This window comes from Palaemon carinicauda, chromosome 13 (genome assembly GCF_036898095.1).
Source record: "Palaemon carinicauda isolate YSFRI2023 chromosome 13, ASM3689809v2, whole genome shotgun sequence".
Classification (NCBI taxonomy): Eukaryota; Metazoa; Arthropoda; class Malacostraca; order Decapoda; family Palaemonidae; genus Palaemon; species Palaemon carinicauda.
Window position 1 is genome coordinate 36,554,846 of NC_090737.1, and position 15,605 is coordinate 36,570,450.

Consider the following 15,605-nt stretch of genomic DNA (forward strand, 5'->3'; position numbering starts at 1 on the left):
CAGCTATCCCAGAGTTCTGTGTCCGATAAGGAAGCTGTACAACTAGGCCATACAAGCAGAAGCCCAAGCCGGCCCTACAACCTGCCGGCAAGCGGTGAAATTGCAGGACAATGGCCAAAGGGATGTGATGGCTAGGCCATCACTAAAGGACAGAGTGGGGAGGGGAAAGGGTCCTGTATAAGGTGTGAGAGGAGCCGGCAGCATGTCGGTCCTACCACACCTTGAGGAAGCTTTGTTTTAGTATCGGCACCATCCTAGGCGGATGGAGAATTCATTCCCCAGCCTAGGGTCTGCCAATACAGTAAGGGGGCCGGCAATCATCTAGCCATCACTCTTAATCATAGAGAAACAGAGTTCCAATGCCGGCGCCATCCTAGGTAGCAGAATAATCTCTATTTTTGGGCTCAAGCCATGACGTCCTGATGGAAGGTTCCTTCGGTAGCTTCCTTGGGTATATTTGACTACAAGGATATTCCCAGAGAATTAAACCACAGGTTATCACAGAATTCTAACTTCTGGTGCGAGTATCCTAAAGGTTTCCCTTTAAGACATCGTATATCAACAGGGGACGCATGTATTAACACGCCACATAGCTATCTGCACCCCATATAGAGTTAACACTTCGATATGGAAAGGTGGAGAATAACTGGGGAGCCGTTCCACAGTTGCACTCATCCGTGGCTACTTTTGGTACTCGAAACGTAAACAAACGGGCGCCATTGCTAAATGACGTCACGTCCGTCCTCATCCTTCTGCTTGTAGCTACCTTGCTCTAGACGGATTTCCCCTTGTGCGATTTTCATCGACTTGCATCGCCGTTATGTCTTTACCTTCAGCCTCGCCTTCTTCTGGAAAGTTGAGTACCAGGTCCCAGTATTGTTTAAATAAGCTCTGGCCGTAAAGTAACTTCTACTTTTCGTAATATTTTGTGTTTTGTGGCGGAGCTGTGCTGCTACCATACACGCCATTTTATGGCGTCGCTGTTCTCTTGCATGCCTTATTTAGCTAGCCAGAACAGCCTTTTCCGGCCTCTTAACTAATTGATATTGTTAGTTATTTAGTCTTCATAGCTAGGAACTTCATATATCGTGTTTTAACGCTCTATTATCCTGTCGTCGTTCGACCCCATACTAGATCGCTAGCTTAGCCCCTAGGCTAGATTACCTAGCACTTGTGTTCATGCATGATATATTCCAGTGATCCTAGGTTAAGTTATGAAGATAGTGGCATTATTTATCATACTGTTAACTGTGATGTAAGTGTTTTCGCCTTCAGGGACCATATAGGGGACTGGTTTGATTGCGTTCCTTTCTAACCTAACCTAAATGTAGGAACCCCTATATGCTCCCTACATCCCCTGCCTACGGGCATTCCCTCTGCGTGGCCAGGCTTCCCCTTCTATATAGGGGAATCTTGTCCACAATCAGAGTATTTATCGCTTCTCTGTCTACCCTAAGGGATTGATCCCCCCTTAGGGTTGCGACCGAGAAAGAGGAACGGCTCTGCCCTTCCTCAGTTGCTTATGGTTGGGTTACTCATCCCTCCCTGCATCTTGCGATGTGTCTTTCAGCCTACCTAGCCTGGGAATTAACACTCCTTATCTAGGTTAGGCTTTGGGGGGGGGGGGCGCTAGTTCTGTACTTTTATAGTTTGAGACGGTACTCTTGCACCGTTCTCATTCTGGTTACCTACTCTAGGCTAGGGAGCGTCCTCCCTTTCCTTGGCGGCCGTTCTTGTACAGAGCCTCCTCTATGAAAGACCCCTCTTCTTCTCCCTCCCCACCTATCCCTTTGGTGTAGGCTAGCCTATACATAGGCTTGCCTATACACATCTGTCCCTAGTCCTACAACGCCTCCCTTGGGTGGAGTGATAGGGCTATCTTGCTCTCCTGCTGAGCAGGCCGCTCTGGTACACATACCCTTCATAGCGTCCTATGGGGGTAGCCACTGGCAGTGATTTGTCCAGCAGGGGGTTCCCCCTCTTGAGTGTACTCTAACCCTCCCTTGGGTTACCCTGGTACCCGGCCGGCTGCCGCCCCCCTGCCATTGGATGCTAGGTGTATCTACTCCTATCATGTGTACACTCTCTCCGGAGGGATGCCGGAGGGGTATGTGGTCTTACCCCTCCAATCCCTCCTTATCTGTCTCTCCATCTACCCTGGTGCCGGTCCCTTGCCGCCTCTACTGCCTTCAATACCGCCCTACACTTTGGTGACTCTCTTTCATAAGATTCCCTCCCTCCTCTAAGTCGTCAGCCTTCCGTGTGCCGGGGGCTGCCGCCTTCCGTCGGCATGCAACCGATGATCCACCCCTCCCTTACCTAGTTTCAGTTGCCCGACCTTCGGGCCGGCCTCCGGTGTGCCGGCATTGATTGCCGGCGGTCTGTGTATACTTCCATATACTTAATTATCTTATGAACTGAACACCAAGCCGTCAGCCTTCGGCTGCCGGAGCCGCCGGCGTTCCGCCGCTGTGCCGGCGGTCGCCAAGTTGGTATTATGCTTAGATACTCAATGTGTCTGTCTTGATGCCTTACACCCTGCTGGAGCGGCCTTCGGCGTGCCGTCGGCCTGCCGGAGCCCTCCGGAGGCGCCAAGGGACATGCATCCCTTCTCTTACCTGTCGATAACATGCCGACAGTCCTACACTGCAGCCAGATGGCTTAGCCACTTCTATATATAGGTATTGTCTTACCATCCTAATTAGTGGCTGGGCTGTCTTCTTGCACATTACAATTTTCCAGCATACTCTGTGTGTCTTAGCACGGCCGGTTGCCGGAACCTAGATCTATACGGGGTCTCCTAATACCCTTTTACCCCAAGGAACTGAGTGGTCTCAGTCCCTGATACACCTCGCAGGCAATCTCTGCTAGAAACTTAGCTTCTACCCACCACGGTGATCCACGTGGATTTCCATTTTGTGTCCCTCGGTCACAAACGAAATTGCCTAATGATAAGGTTACGGTAACCGACTGGGCGGGATTCACAAGTATGTGTATCTACTTCCTTTCCCGCTCCTATTCTCAAACATTACAATATTTATGAATTATTTAATGTTAGATAAAATTTTGACTACTTAAAATTTAATCTTAGAGTAATGTAAGTCATTCTTATGCCTTCCATATACTTATGATCTCTTTCTTTTACAGGAGGAGTATATGAAGTGTGAAAGCAACTTCTGCGGAGTGAAACGCCTGGACTTCTACAGGCACAAGGCGTGTCGGACCCACGCCCCCTGCGCCGCCAAGAAAGGCGACCTGAAATTCTGGGACCCGCAGCACTGTACAGTCTGCAAGAGTCGTCTGGTCGAAGCGTTCGACGATCCTCCTTCAGCGGAGGCAAGGGACAACGCTCGGGAGAAGCTACGCAAGTGGGTGCGTGGCTTCCAGAAGAACGCCACCGGACCGTATCTCGCCACCGAAGATTTAAGGGCCTTGCTATTTCCGAAGGCATCAAAAGACTCAGTGGTCCCCAGTGATCAGATTCCCACCGTCCAGATAGTGGTGGAACCTGATATTGTCATGGCCCAGTCCATGCATGAGTGCCGTCTAGATACCGACAACGCAGAACGTATGTCGGAAGTGTCGGAAACAACGGAGAGGAACCTCATGGGCGAGGAGCTCGACTATGAGGAAGATCAGGTGGAATACCCTGATTCGGAGCATGAGGTCGCTCCCACTCCTACCCCTGCACCAACTCCTACGCCGACTGAGGAATCCCTTCCTTCGACGTCTGCCACCCCGGATCCTCTCCCATCAGGCACTCAGGAGGTCTTCAAGATGCTTGAAGCCCTCATGGATAAGAAACTTCGCGAGACCCACGAGCTATTCAGGTCCAACCTAGGAAGTTTTAAGCAACCGAAACGGATTTCCGTTAAGGACCTCCCTGCTTGCTCGGATACTAACCCATGGAGGTATGCCGAGCACATGCCGATCACCACGGGCAAGATCTTCATCAGTGAGAAGGTCGGCTCGATCGCGTTGGAAGAAGTGGAGTTTTTGAGGCTTATCCGGACTGTTACGTCCGGCTCAGGTCCGAACCCGCCTCTAAAGAAGAGACCGAACCGAAGGAGGTAATTGTGTTCGATCTCTCGAAGGCCCAGGCTATGCTAGCCAACACGGTGAAGAGTAGGGGCTTCACCAATTCCAAGATGCCGGCGCTTAGCAAAAAGCACCCAACCTTTGTCGCACCGAACAATGCGACCTTCCCCTTTATTGAAAAGGCCTTCACTGCGGTATTGAAAGCAGTGGAAGAAGGGAAACCTTGCCCTGTACTGGAGGAGTGCAGGCCCTTCTCCCTGACTACTCCCCCTGATGATAGACACTGGAAAGACGTCCAGTCAACATTCACAGTGGGGAAGTTAGAGCCTGACGTTGCCGGTCGTCAGTTTAATGAGGACCTCCCGAAACTCAACGATCACCTCCTTCGTAGGGAACAAGATACGAAGGAGAGGCTTGCCGCAACAATGTCCATCCAGGTACAGCTTGAAGTCATGGCCGGAGACACTAGGATTCCGGACTTCTACATGGTCCTAGCCAAAACGCATTTGGCGACTGTCATGAAGGACCTGTACAGCTTCACTAGGGCTCGTAGAGCCTGTCGTGAATTCGTGTTCGCGAACGCAACGGTGAAACACGAACCCCGGAGGCTGATTTCCTCCAATATCTGGGGTAAGTACCTCTTTCCATCCTCCTTAGTGAAAGAGATCGCTGACAAAGCAGCCACGGAGAACAGGAACCTTCTCCATAAGTGGGGCATGTCGAAGAAAAGGAAATCCTCTCAGGACGATGGCCCTCAACCTAAGAGGAAACCTCAGAAGCCCAAACCCCAGCAACATCAACAAAGACGGCAGTTTCCGGGTTCCGCTACTCCCCAAGTGGCAGCTCAGCCACAACAGACCTTTCAGCTGGTCACCCAACCGATGGTCTCGCAGTCACCGGTCTTCACCCCTGCATTTGAGCAGCAAACCACTACCTTTCGTCCCAAAGGTAGAGGCTCAAACAGAGGTTCAGGCAGAGATGCGTCTCGCCGCCCCTCCAGAGGCAGAGGAGGAAGGGGAGCCAGCGGCCGAGGTAGCAAACCCTCGGAAAGCCAGAAGCAATGAAGTGCTTCCGGTGGGAGGAAGACTCCGCCAATTCCAGGATCGTTGGACCTTCGATCCCTGGGCACACAACATCGTCAAGAAGGGACTAGGCTGGAGCTGGACACAACAACCCCCAGCCTTCCAGCAATTCTTCCAACAGTCAACCCCCCTCCTGGAAGAGTACGTCCTAGAACTCTTGAACAAGAAGGTGATAAGGAGGGTAAAGTCGACCAGGTTCCAAGGGAGACTATTTTGCGTCCCCAAGAAGGACTCCGACAAACTCAGAGTCATTCTAGACTTATCCCCCCTCAACAAGTTCATTGCGAACAACAAGTTCAAGATGCTGACTCTTCAACAAATAAGGACCCTCCTGCCTCAAGGGTCCTACACGGTCTCTATAGACCTGGCAGATGCCTACTGGCACGTTCCAATGAACCATCACGCTTCCTCCTACCTAGTATTTCGACTCCAAAGGAAAAGTTACGCCTTCAGGGCCATGCCCTTCGGGCTCAACGTGGCCCCACGGATCTTCACCAAGCTGGCAGACGCCATCGTTCAACAGCTCCGCCTTCGCGGCGTCCAAGTGATAGCTTACCTAGACGACTGGCTGGTCTGGGCGACATCGCCCGAAGATTGTGTACGATCCTCCAACAAAGTCACCCAGTTCCTAGAACACCTGGGATTCAAGATAAACACCGAGAAATCTCGCCTCTCTCCAGCTTAGAAGTTCCAATGGTTGGGAATCCATTGGGATCTTCAGTCACACCGCCTTTCCATCCCGCAGAAGAAAAGGAAGGAAATAGCAGGGTCTGTCAAAAAACTGCTGAAATCCAAACGGATCTCAAGACGACAGCAGGAACAAGTTCTAGGCTCTCTACAGTTCGCCTCTGTGACAAACCCAGTGCTTCGCGCACAGCTAAAGGATGCCACGGGAGTCTGGAGACGTTCTGCATCCATCGCTCGAAGAGACCTCAAGAGACGGCTCCCAAACAGACTTCGGTTACTCCTAAAGCCGTGGTCGGAAGCAAAGGCCCTGAAAAGGTCCATTCCTCTTCAACACCCACCTCCATCGCTCAACATCCACACGGACGCTTCGCTGGAGGGTTGGGGAGGTCACTCCCACCAACGACAGGTTCAAGGAACATGGTCTCCCCTATTCAAGACGTTTCACATTAACATCTTGGAGGCCATGGCGGTTCTTCTCACCCTGAAGAAACTCTCTCCGCCTCCCTCGATCCACATCCGTCTGACTCTGGACAACTCGGTGGTAGTCAGATGTCTCAATCGTCAGGGCTCGAGATCGCCCCAGATAAATCAGGTACTTCTTCCAATCTTCCGTCTGGCAGAAAAGAAGAAATGGCACCTGTCTGCAGTTCACCTACAAGGATTCCGCAACGTGACGGCGGACGCTCTATCACGGACAAACCCAATAGAGTCGGAATGGTCTCTAGACGCAAGATTATTCTCCTTCATCTCTCGCCAAGTCCCGGAACTTCAGATCGATCTCTTCGCAACGAGCGACAACAATCAACTTCCTCGTTATGTGGCCCCGTACGAGGACCCCAAAGCAGAAGCAGCAGTGGATGCCATGTCACTGGATTGGAACAGATGGTCCAGGATATACCTGTTCCCTCCCACCAACCTTCTGCTGAAAGTCCTCTCCAAACTGAGAACCTTCAAAGGGACAGCGGCCCTAGTGGCTCCCAAGTGGCCCCGGAGCAATTGGTACCCCCTGGTCCTGGAGCTGCAGCCCACGCTGATTCCCCTCCCGGGCCCAGTTCTCTCTCAGCAAGTACAGAAGTCGACTGTCTTCGCTTCATCACTGAAAGTCAGGGACCTTCATCTCATGATTTTCTCTCCCTAGCCGCAAAGAAAAGGTTTGGGATCTCGAAGAAAAGTCTAGACTTCCTCGAGGAATACAAGACCGAATCCACACGACGGCAATACGAATCATCCTGGAGAAAGTGGGTCTCGTTAGTCAAAGCAAAAAATCCTACGGAAATCACCATTGATTTTTGCATGTCCTTCTTCATTTACCTTCATGGACAAGGCTTAGGAGCCAACACGATTTCTACCTGCAAATCGGCTTTGACTAGACCACTACTGTACGCCTTCCAGATTGATCTGTCCAGCGATATCTTCAATAAACTACCAAAGGCATGTGCTAGACTACGCCCAGTACCTCCGCCAAAACCTATCTCCTGGTCCCTGGACAAGGTGCTCCATTTTGCCTCTAACTTAGACAATGATTTGTGCCCTCTCAAGGATCTGACTCAAAAAGTTATCCTCCTTTTTGCTCTCGCCTCGGGAGCCCGAGTCAGCGAAATAGTGGCATTATCAAGAGACGAGGGTCATATCCTGTTCGCAGATACAGGAGAACTTACCCTCTTCCCTGATCCGACGTTTCTCGCAAAAAACGAATTACCCACCAAGAGATGGGGCCCTTGGAGAATCTGCCCCCTGAAGGAAGATGTCTCTCTATATCCAGTAGAGAGTCTCAATCTCTATCTTCGAAGAACTTCAGACTTTGGTGGAGGTCAACTCTTCAAAGGAGAAACATCGGGTAGCGATCTGTCACTGAAACAACTAAGAGCGAAAATCACCTACTTCATTCGCAGAGCGGATCCTGACAGTACACCCGCAGGTCATGATCCTAGAAAAGTCGCGTCTTCTCTGAATTTCTTCCAGAGTATGGATTTTGAAAGCCTCAAGAGCTTCACAGGATGGAAATCTTCGCGTGTTTTCTTCAAGCACTACGCGAAGCAAGTGCATGAAGTCAAACATGTTGTGGTAGCCGCAGGTAGTGTTATGAAACCTGCCGTTTAACTCTGCATAGAACAGCGAGTTACTTGGGACTTTAACTCTACGGGTGCCTGTGTTGACCCTCGTGTGATACATAGTGATTTCATGGACACTTAGTGTTTCTAAAAGACTGTTCTTACCAAGGTGAAATGTCATAGACTTCACATGAGTGCCACATGCCCTAGGGTATGATGTGTTTTTTCTTTGATAAGACTGACGTTCCTCTGGAACTTGTGTTTTCTAAATTTGAAATTTCTTTCAGATTCAAGATTGAAGTCTTCTAATTTCTATGTACATTATTTATTATTGTAAATTAACTTTACATCCCTTATTGCATTTATTATTACTATAACCTGGAATTTATGAAATAAAATGTCTATTTTATTACTTGTGCGTCTCTCTTCGCTCCTATTACCACTATGAAATACATGATTGTCATTGTTTCATTTACCCCTTTCCTTTGAAATGAGAAGAATAATATAAATTGTCTGTATTATATACTTACCCATGCTGTGTAATATTCCTACTTGAATACTTACCTTCGTCATACATTCGAGACCAGATTGTTCTCTAACCCATGGAATATAGTGATTAACTATCACTCGTCTACTCTTGAGAATATTCCTACACGAATATTGACCATTCTGTCTTGTCTCCGAGTCCTTCATGAACTCTCCGCAGGGTGAGTAGCCCTTCGATGACCACTTTGAATTTTGGTATAACCCGTTGGGACTTCTCTGCCAGGGGGGCAGGAAGCTGGATCCCCACGAAACCTCTACCGAGGTCACATTACATACCTCTATTCGAAGCCCTTGGCACTTACTCTAATAAGGGGAAATTTTCCACGATACATTGATTCTCTGGTACTCTTCCATCAGGACGTCATGGCTTGAGCCCAAAAAACGGATTTTGAGCGAAGCGAAAAATCTATTTTTGGGTGAGATAGCCATGACGTCCTGATGGACCCTCCCTTCTATTCTAGTCCACCCTTTCAGGCCCCGCCCTGTCCTGCTGTATCATGGAGATTAGCAAGGAGCTGGTATCAGGATGAGGACGGACGTGACGTCATTTAGCAATGGCGCCCATTTGTTTACGTTTCGAGTACCAAAAGTAGCCACTGATGAGTGTAACTGTGGAACGGCTCCCCAGTTATTCTCCACCTTTCCATATCGAAGTGTTAACTCTATATGGGGTGCAGATAGCTATGTGGCGTGTTAATACATGCGTCCCCTGTTGATATACGATGTCTTAAAGGGAAACCTTCAGGATACTCGCACCAGAAGTTAGAATTCTGTGATAACCTGTGGTTTAATTCTCTGGGAATATCCTTGTAGTCAAATATACCCAAGGAAGCTACCGAAGGAACCTTCCATCAGGACGTCATGGCTATCTCACCCAAAAATAGATTTTTCGCTTCGCTCAAAATCCGTTTCTTCGGCCTAGGGTCTGTGAGCACAGGACTAGTCGACTAAACCACAGGGAGAAGGGGGATCACATGACCCCTTCAAGTGCAGTCTAGGGAGGCAAAGCCTCCTATGCCATCAAACAAGGTCCGACAGGGGAGTACATTCACCCTGTTGACCAGTTCCCGGTATACAACAAGTACTCTGAGGTTCTGACCCAAACCTAAAGCTCACCATCAGTAGCTAGGTGAAGGGGCAGAAAAACCCTAGCCTAGTCTTGCCTGAATGACAATTCGAGGTAAGATCAACTAGGATTGTAGCCATAGGCTACACTCAGAGGGAAGGAGAGATTACCCTATATATGAGGGTAACTGGGGAGATTGTATGAAAGTATACTAAAGCCCCTAGGCAACTAGCCTAGCGACAGTGAGATCGACTACCTAACTCATCGAAGCTCTCTCGTATACTATCTTAGAAGAGGAAATTTTATATGCAATCCATATATCTTATATGTATAAATTGCCTATTATCTTCATTTAAATTTAATAGCACCAGGAACACTTATTATATCATGCAAGAGAGTAAACTATAATGCCTAGGCTAGGAAGCATAGCGTAAACAAGATAGGCTACCTAATTCGCCGAAACTAATGTGAATACTATCGGCATAATATAATCAATTCCTAGCAATGAAGACTAAATAGCTAATTATTTTTATTTAAGCTATTATACTGGGAAAGTCGTTCTGGCTAACTAAATAAGTCATGCGTTACGAACAACAGCGCCGAAGGCGCCTCTGGTCTCAGCAATAGCTCTGCCAAAAAACGGATTTTGAGCGAAGCGAAAAATCAATTTTTGGGTGAGATGGCCATGTCATCCTGATGGAAGTATCCTAAAGTAGCTTCCTAAGGGATATATGTACTACAGTGATATTCCCAGAGAATTTTACCTTCAGGTCCCAGAATTCTAACTCCTGGCACGAGTATCCTTAAATTTACTCTCAAGGATATCGCATAATAACAGGGGACGTATTCTTGACACGCCACATGGCAATCTGCACCCCGAATAGCCTTTACGCTTCGAGGGGGAAACGTGGCAGAATTAGAAGGGGAGCCACATCAAGGTTACCCTAGTTCCCCTACTACTATTGAGTATCACAACAGTGCCATATTCAATATGGCGGACATTCCTAGTAGCATTGAGCATGGTGCTACAGATACAGTAGTTCGGGCGGGAAACTGTGAAGATCTTTTCTGTAGAAAAGAAGGGTGGGTCCATCAGGACGACATGGCCATCACACCCAAAAATAGACTTTTTGCTTCGCTCAAAATCCGTTTTTTGGGCTCAAGCCATGTCGTCCTGATGGAAGCATACCAGAGAATTAATGTATCTGTGGATTTTCATCAGTGCCTTAACCTTGGGACAATATTTCTACGGCCGATAGGACCAATTGAGACAAATGACGTTACCGTTATCCGTCATTATTACTAATCATAACAATGTTAGTGCTTCCTGCCACCTGCAGGGACGAGGCATTCTAGACGGTAGAAAGGGGGCCTCAAGGCTAGCATATATTGTATGAACAAACATAAGTATACACTGAGAATACAAACGGTCTCAAGGATTGTATATATTGCCGAACCAATATCAGTGTCCATATATCCGTTGTTTGTAAGCATACAATGATATAAATAATACTTACATGAGTAAGTCAAGGAACTCTGGCATCTTAAACATGCAATTGTCGGGCGAATTAGGACGCAACTGCATTTTAATAGACATTTATTTCTAATAAATGACTAAATGACTAAATGAATGTAGCATGATAAGGGAATTATACATGAGACATATACAGGAATTATTTTTCCTTTTTTGAAAAGGGAAGAAATGATGAGTGCCACTCTCAGACTGAAGAAAGCATCTTAATAAAACTTCCCTTTATAATTTATGTACCTGATATAGTCTATCAACACTGTGTACTATGTAAACACGGCACTAGTGTTATCTGTATAATTTCGCACCTGAGATTCTGAACAGATTTGGTGTTACCTTGGTAACACTTATTCAAAGGGGGGTCACACAAAAAGTGCTGACCCCTTCTCCTTTTAATTGATAGTCCCAATCAATTAACTGTTCATCGCAGAACTAGACGACAGGGTCCAATATACCACCTGCCGCCACCACATAATGCTTCAATTCGTGGACATGCGTAGCATAGTGTTTGTAAGACACTCTGGACGACCTCCATCCAGTATATGAGCGAAGACGCTCAAAGTCCACATACTGAAAAAGTTCAGTGATGAAGCAATTTTTCTCGGATCACGACCTGCAGGAGCACTGTCAGGACCCGTTCCGCGAATAAGGTAGGTGAGCTTTGCCCTGAGTTGTTTAAGGATAAGTTTGATCCAGAGGTTTCTCCTTTAAAGAGCTGTCCTCTCCTGAAGTCTGAAGTTCTACGAAGATAGACCTTTAGACACTACCGGACATAGTGAGACATCTTCCTTCAGTGGGCAGATTCTCCAGGAACCCCACCTCTTAGTGGGTAGCTCGTCCTTAGCGAGAAAGGTTAATGTTGGATCAGGAAAGAGATTCAGTTCTCCCACTTCTGTGAACTGAATGTGGCCCTCATCTCCAGATAGGGTCACTATTTCACTAACTCTAGCCCCGGAGGCTATAGCGAACAGAAAAATAACCTTTTGGGTTAGATCCTTGAGGGAACAATCTTCATTGTTCACGGGTGAGGCATAATGTAGGATCTTGTCCAAAGACCATGAGATGGGCTTTGATGGTGCTGCAGGTCTAAGCCTGCACATGCCTTCGGAATCTTATTAAAGATTTCATTCGCCAGATCCACTTAAAAGGCATATAGAAGAGGTCTAGTCAAGGCTGACTTGTACGTAGAAATCGATCCATGGATCCAAAGATCCAACCAAGCGACCTGTCTCGCAAAGTCGGCTTTACTCTTGGTGCTTGCTCAAGGGTTCACATGGGGACAGAACCGAGGAAGCAATCTTCTCACAGTTTCCAAGGATGCACTGCCTTCTCTATCAAAGGGCCTCGTGCTGTTGGCCGCCAGACCTTGATTATGAAGGTGGACAGAGAAAGACAGGCAGAACACCATGAGATTCCTTTCGGTCCTTTTGCTTTTGCAAAGCAACCTACTTTATCCAAGAAGACTCATATTGTTTTCTAGTTGACTTAGACTTGTATTCTTTTAAGAATTCTATATTGCCTTCTGAGATCCCAAGTCTTTTCCTAACCGTTAGGGCAAGAAATTGATAAGATGAAGGGATCGGGTGCTCTGTGATAAATCGAAGGCAGAAAACTTCTGAACCTCCTGGATAATCCTGGGTGCAGAACTAGGACCAGCCTCAGCCTTAATTCCTTCATTAAAGGGAATGGGTTGCTCTTGGGCTACTTGGGAGCCAACAGAGCCCTTCCTCCCTGGAAGGATCTCAGCACGTCGAGGGCCTTCAGCAGGAGATTGGATGGGCTGAACAGGAATTCCTAAGTCCATCCCTTCTACACTAGAGACATAATGTCTGTTATCTCCACTAGAGGATCCTCGTATGAGGCTATATATCGAGGTAGTATCTTGATGACGCTCGTGACGAAGAGATCGATCTGCAGCTTGTTCCCATATAGGAGAGAATAGATCTGCGTCTGTGGACCATTCCAACTCTATCACCGTGAGCCCGAGTAGAGCATCCGCATCACCTTGCGGATCAGTTATACATGAACTGCTGATAGGTGCCATTCCTTTAGGTAAGGGATGGTTAATGTCACCTAATTAAATGAGACGCTATTTATCCTCGACCGTTTCGACGTCTCATTATCGCTTCGATGCCCCAGATCAGCCTGAGGAGGTCTGATCTGTGTGGAGAGAGATTCCCCACCCATTACAGGGCTAACATGGCCTACGGGCTTTTGGCCTTTGGTCATTGTTAGGTAAGCGGAGAAGGAACGACCATAATCGGTCCTTTTAGATCTCTTCGAGTGTTTGATGCATATATTCTCCAGACTCTTAACGCATCTTACAGCTGTGCTCCTAGCACTGGGTCTGTCATTATCGTGAAATGGAGAGAGTTCAGAACTCCTCCCTGTTAGCATCTTGGAATCCTGACTGATTACCATAGTCTCTTGACCGACCTTGCGATCTCCGTTTACATCCCCAAGGGAAAGGAAAGTTGGGGTGACCACAGGTTTCGATGGTTTTTTTAAAAACATTGAAGCCTTTGAGCTGGAGAGAATCGAGACTTCTTGAAGCTATCTTGTATCCCCGATGTTCCGGGAGCCGGATCATTTCCATGGATGCTCATAGACCAGCCACTTCGGGTGCTGCCCACCCCAGCCATTCGTCCAGGTCCGTTGTTGCCTGAACTATTTCTAGGCTTGGTTTTTGCTTGACTGTGTCTGCCAATTCCGTGAAGATACCTAGGACTGAATCTAGTCCGACGAGAATCTTGCCTAGGATATATGTTATCTTCTGTAACTTGGACCCTAGGTAGGAGGGGAGGGGGTGACTGACTGGAAGTTGCCAATAGACATCTTTCAGGTCTGACAAGACTGCGAACACCCCTTATTGAAATAAGGTCCTTATATTCAGAAGGATTAACATTCTGAACTTGCTGTTTTGTTTGAACTTGTTGAGTGGCAATAAGTCCAGAATGAATCAGAGTTTTCTTGAGTCCTTCTCGTGAACACCAAACAGCCTTCCCTGGAATTCGATGGACTCTACTTTCCTTACCGCTTGTATGCTCTAGAGCTCTAAGGTATACTCTTCCAGGAGGGTTTTGGAATGTAGGAAGAGTTGAGGAAATGATGGTGGAGGTATGTCTATTTCCATCCTAGTCCCATCTTGATTAGGCCTTGGACCCAAGGATCGAAGGTCCAGCGATCCTGAAGGAACCTTCCTCCTACCAGAAGCGTTTGTTTGCTTCGCATGATCAGAAGGTTTACATATCTGACCGTTTGCCTGTGGCACCACGGTCATTGTGACTGTGGGATGCTGTTGAACATCCCAAGGAGATATAATAAACTTTTCTGTCTTTCTTTTAGCTTGGAGACCCACCATTGCAGAAGACTTTCTTTTTGAAAGGATGCCCCACTTTTGAAGAGGTTCCTATGTTCTTCGTGGTGGCCTCCCTAATCGTCTTTCTAACTATCTCGTTTGGAAAGAGGTCTCTACTCCAGACGTTGGAAGATATCAGCTTCCTAGAGTCGTGTTTCACTGCAATAGAAGATTCCTTTCTATTGTATAAAGCTTAGGATAAGTAAGCTAGAAAAGAATAGGAAAGACACCTACGTGTGAATCCCGCTCAGCCAATTGCTGAGACCTTCCTAACTATTAATTCTAGGGTATCCTCTTAAAGGGGGCCCCAATGGAAGATTCTAGCCCATAGGGATAGAGTAGCGTAAACAACACCCACATCCAGGGAATTAATAATGAGAATCAAAGAGACTGATGAACAGTCAGCGTAAGAAAAGGGGGAATTCAGTCCCCAATTCGGGTAGGTCTCAACAAGAGATTGTGCTTGGATGCACAGAGTATGTTGGAAAACTTTTCTATTGTATAATTATGTACCATAGATTTCTGTCTGTGGTATGATTCTGTACTACAGATTTACAGGCTATTGTATACTCCTATACAACAGGCATTACCGGCACACTAGCAGTCCACCGGCTGTCGGCGGGCTACCGACTGAAGGCACACCAAGCCAGCCATCATGCGATGTGACTAAGTGGTGACCAAAGACATACACTGCCGGTTTTCGTCGGCAGAGTCAGATGTGACAGTGAATCAATGACTGCCGTCATCCTTATCACTAACGAGCTAGTGAAAGGATCACCAAATTGCCAGTTACAACAGCGAATTGAAAACCTCTGTCCAATTCCCGTAGAGTTTCCGAGTTTTCGCGAGTTCGTAACTGAACTGACACCTGAAACCAAACCAATCGCAGTTCGACAGCTGAAGACTACCACCGTATGTTTGCAATGGCAGCAAGGGGTTCTACCCCTATCCCCACCTCCTCCTCTTGAACTAGAGTGGAGAAAGGAGGGATAAAAGACAAGATGTCTCACTTTGAGGAGCCATAATATTAGGTAGGTATGGTCCCGGAGAGATTTTAAAAACCTCTCACCCAATTGCGTAAATTGTTACGAGCTGCATCCCTAGACTTTATCGACTTGGGATTCTCGAAACCCTCGGTCATTAAGGTCCGGCCTACTTACAGGCCTGAGGGTCTCAATAATGTAGGGATCCGGAAATAATATTGCGGGGGGCATAAACCTGCATGTATTATGACCGTGAAAATACTCAC

The 15,605-nt window shown here is 47.4% G+C and overlaps 1 protein-coding gene across 1 annotated transcript in view; it reads right to left on the reverse strand.

Moving 5' to 3' along the window:
- Positions 1–15,605, reverse strand: part of LOC137651502 (uncharacterized) — a 118,799-nt gene that overhangs the window by 10,407 nt on the left and 92,787 nt on the right. The window lies entirely within an intron of this gene.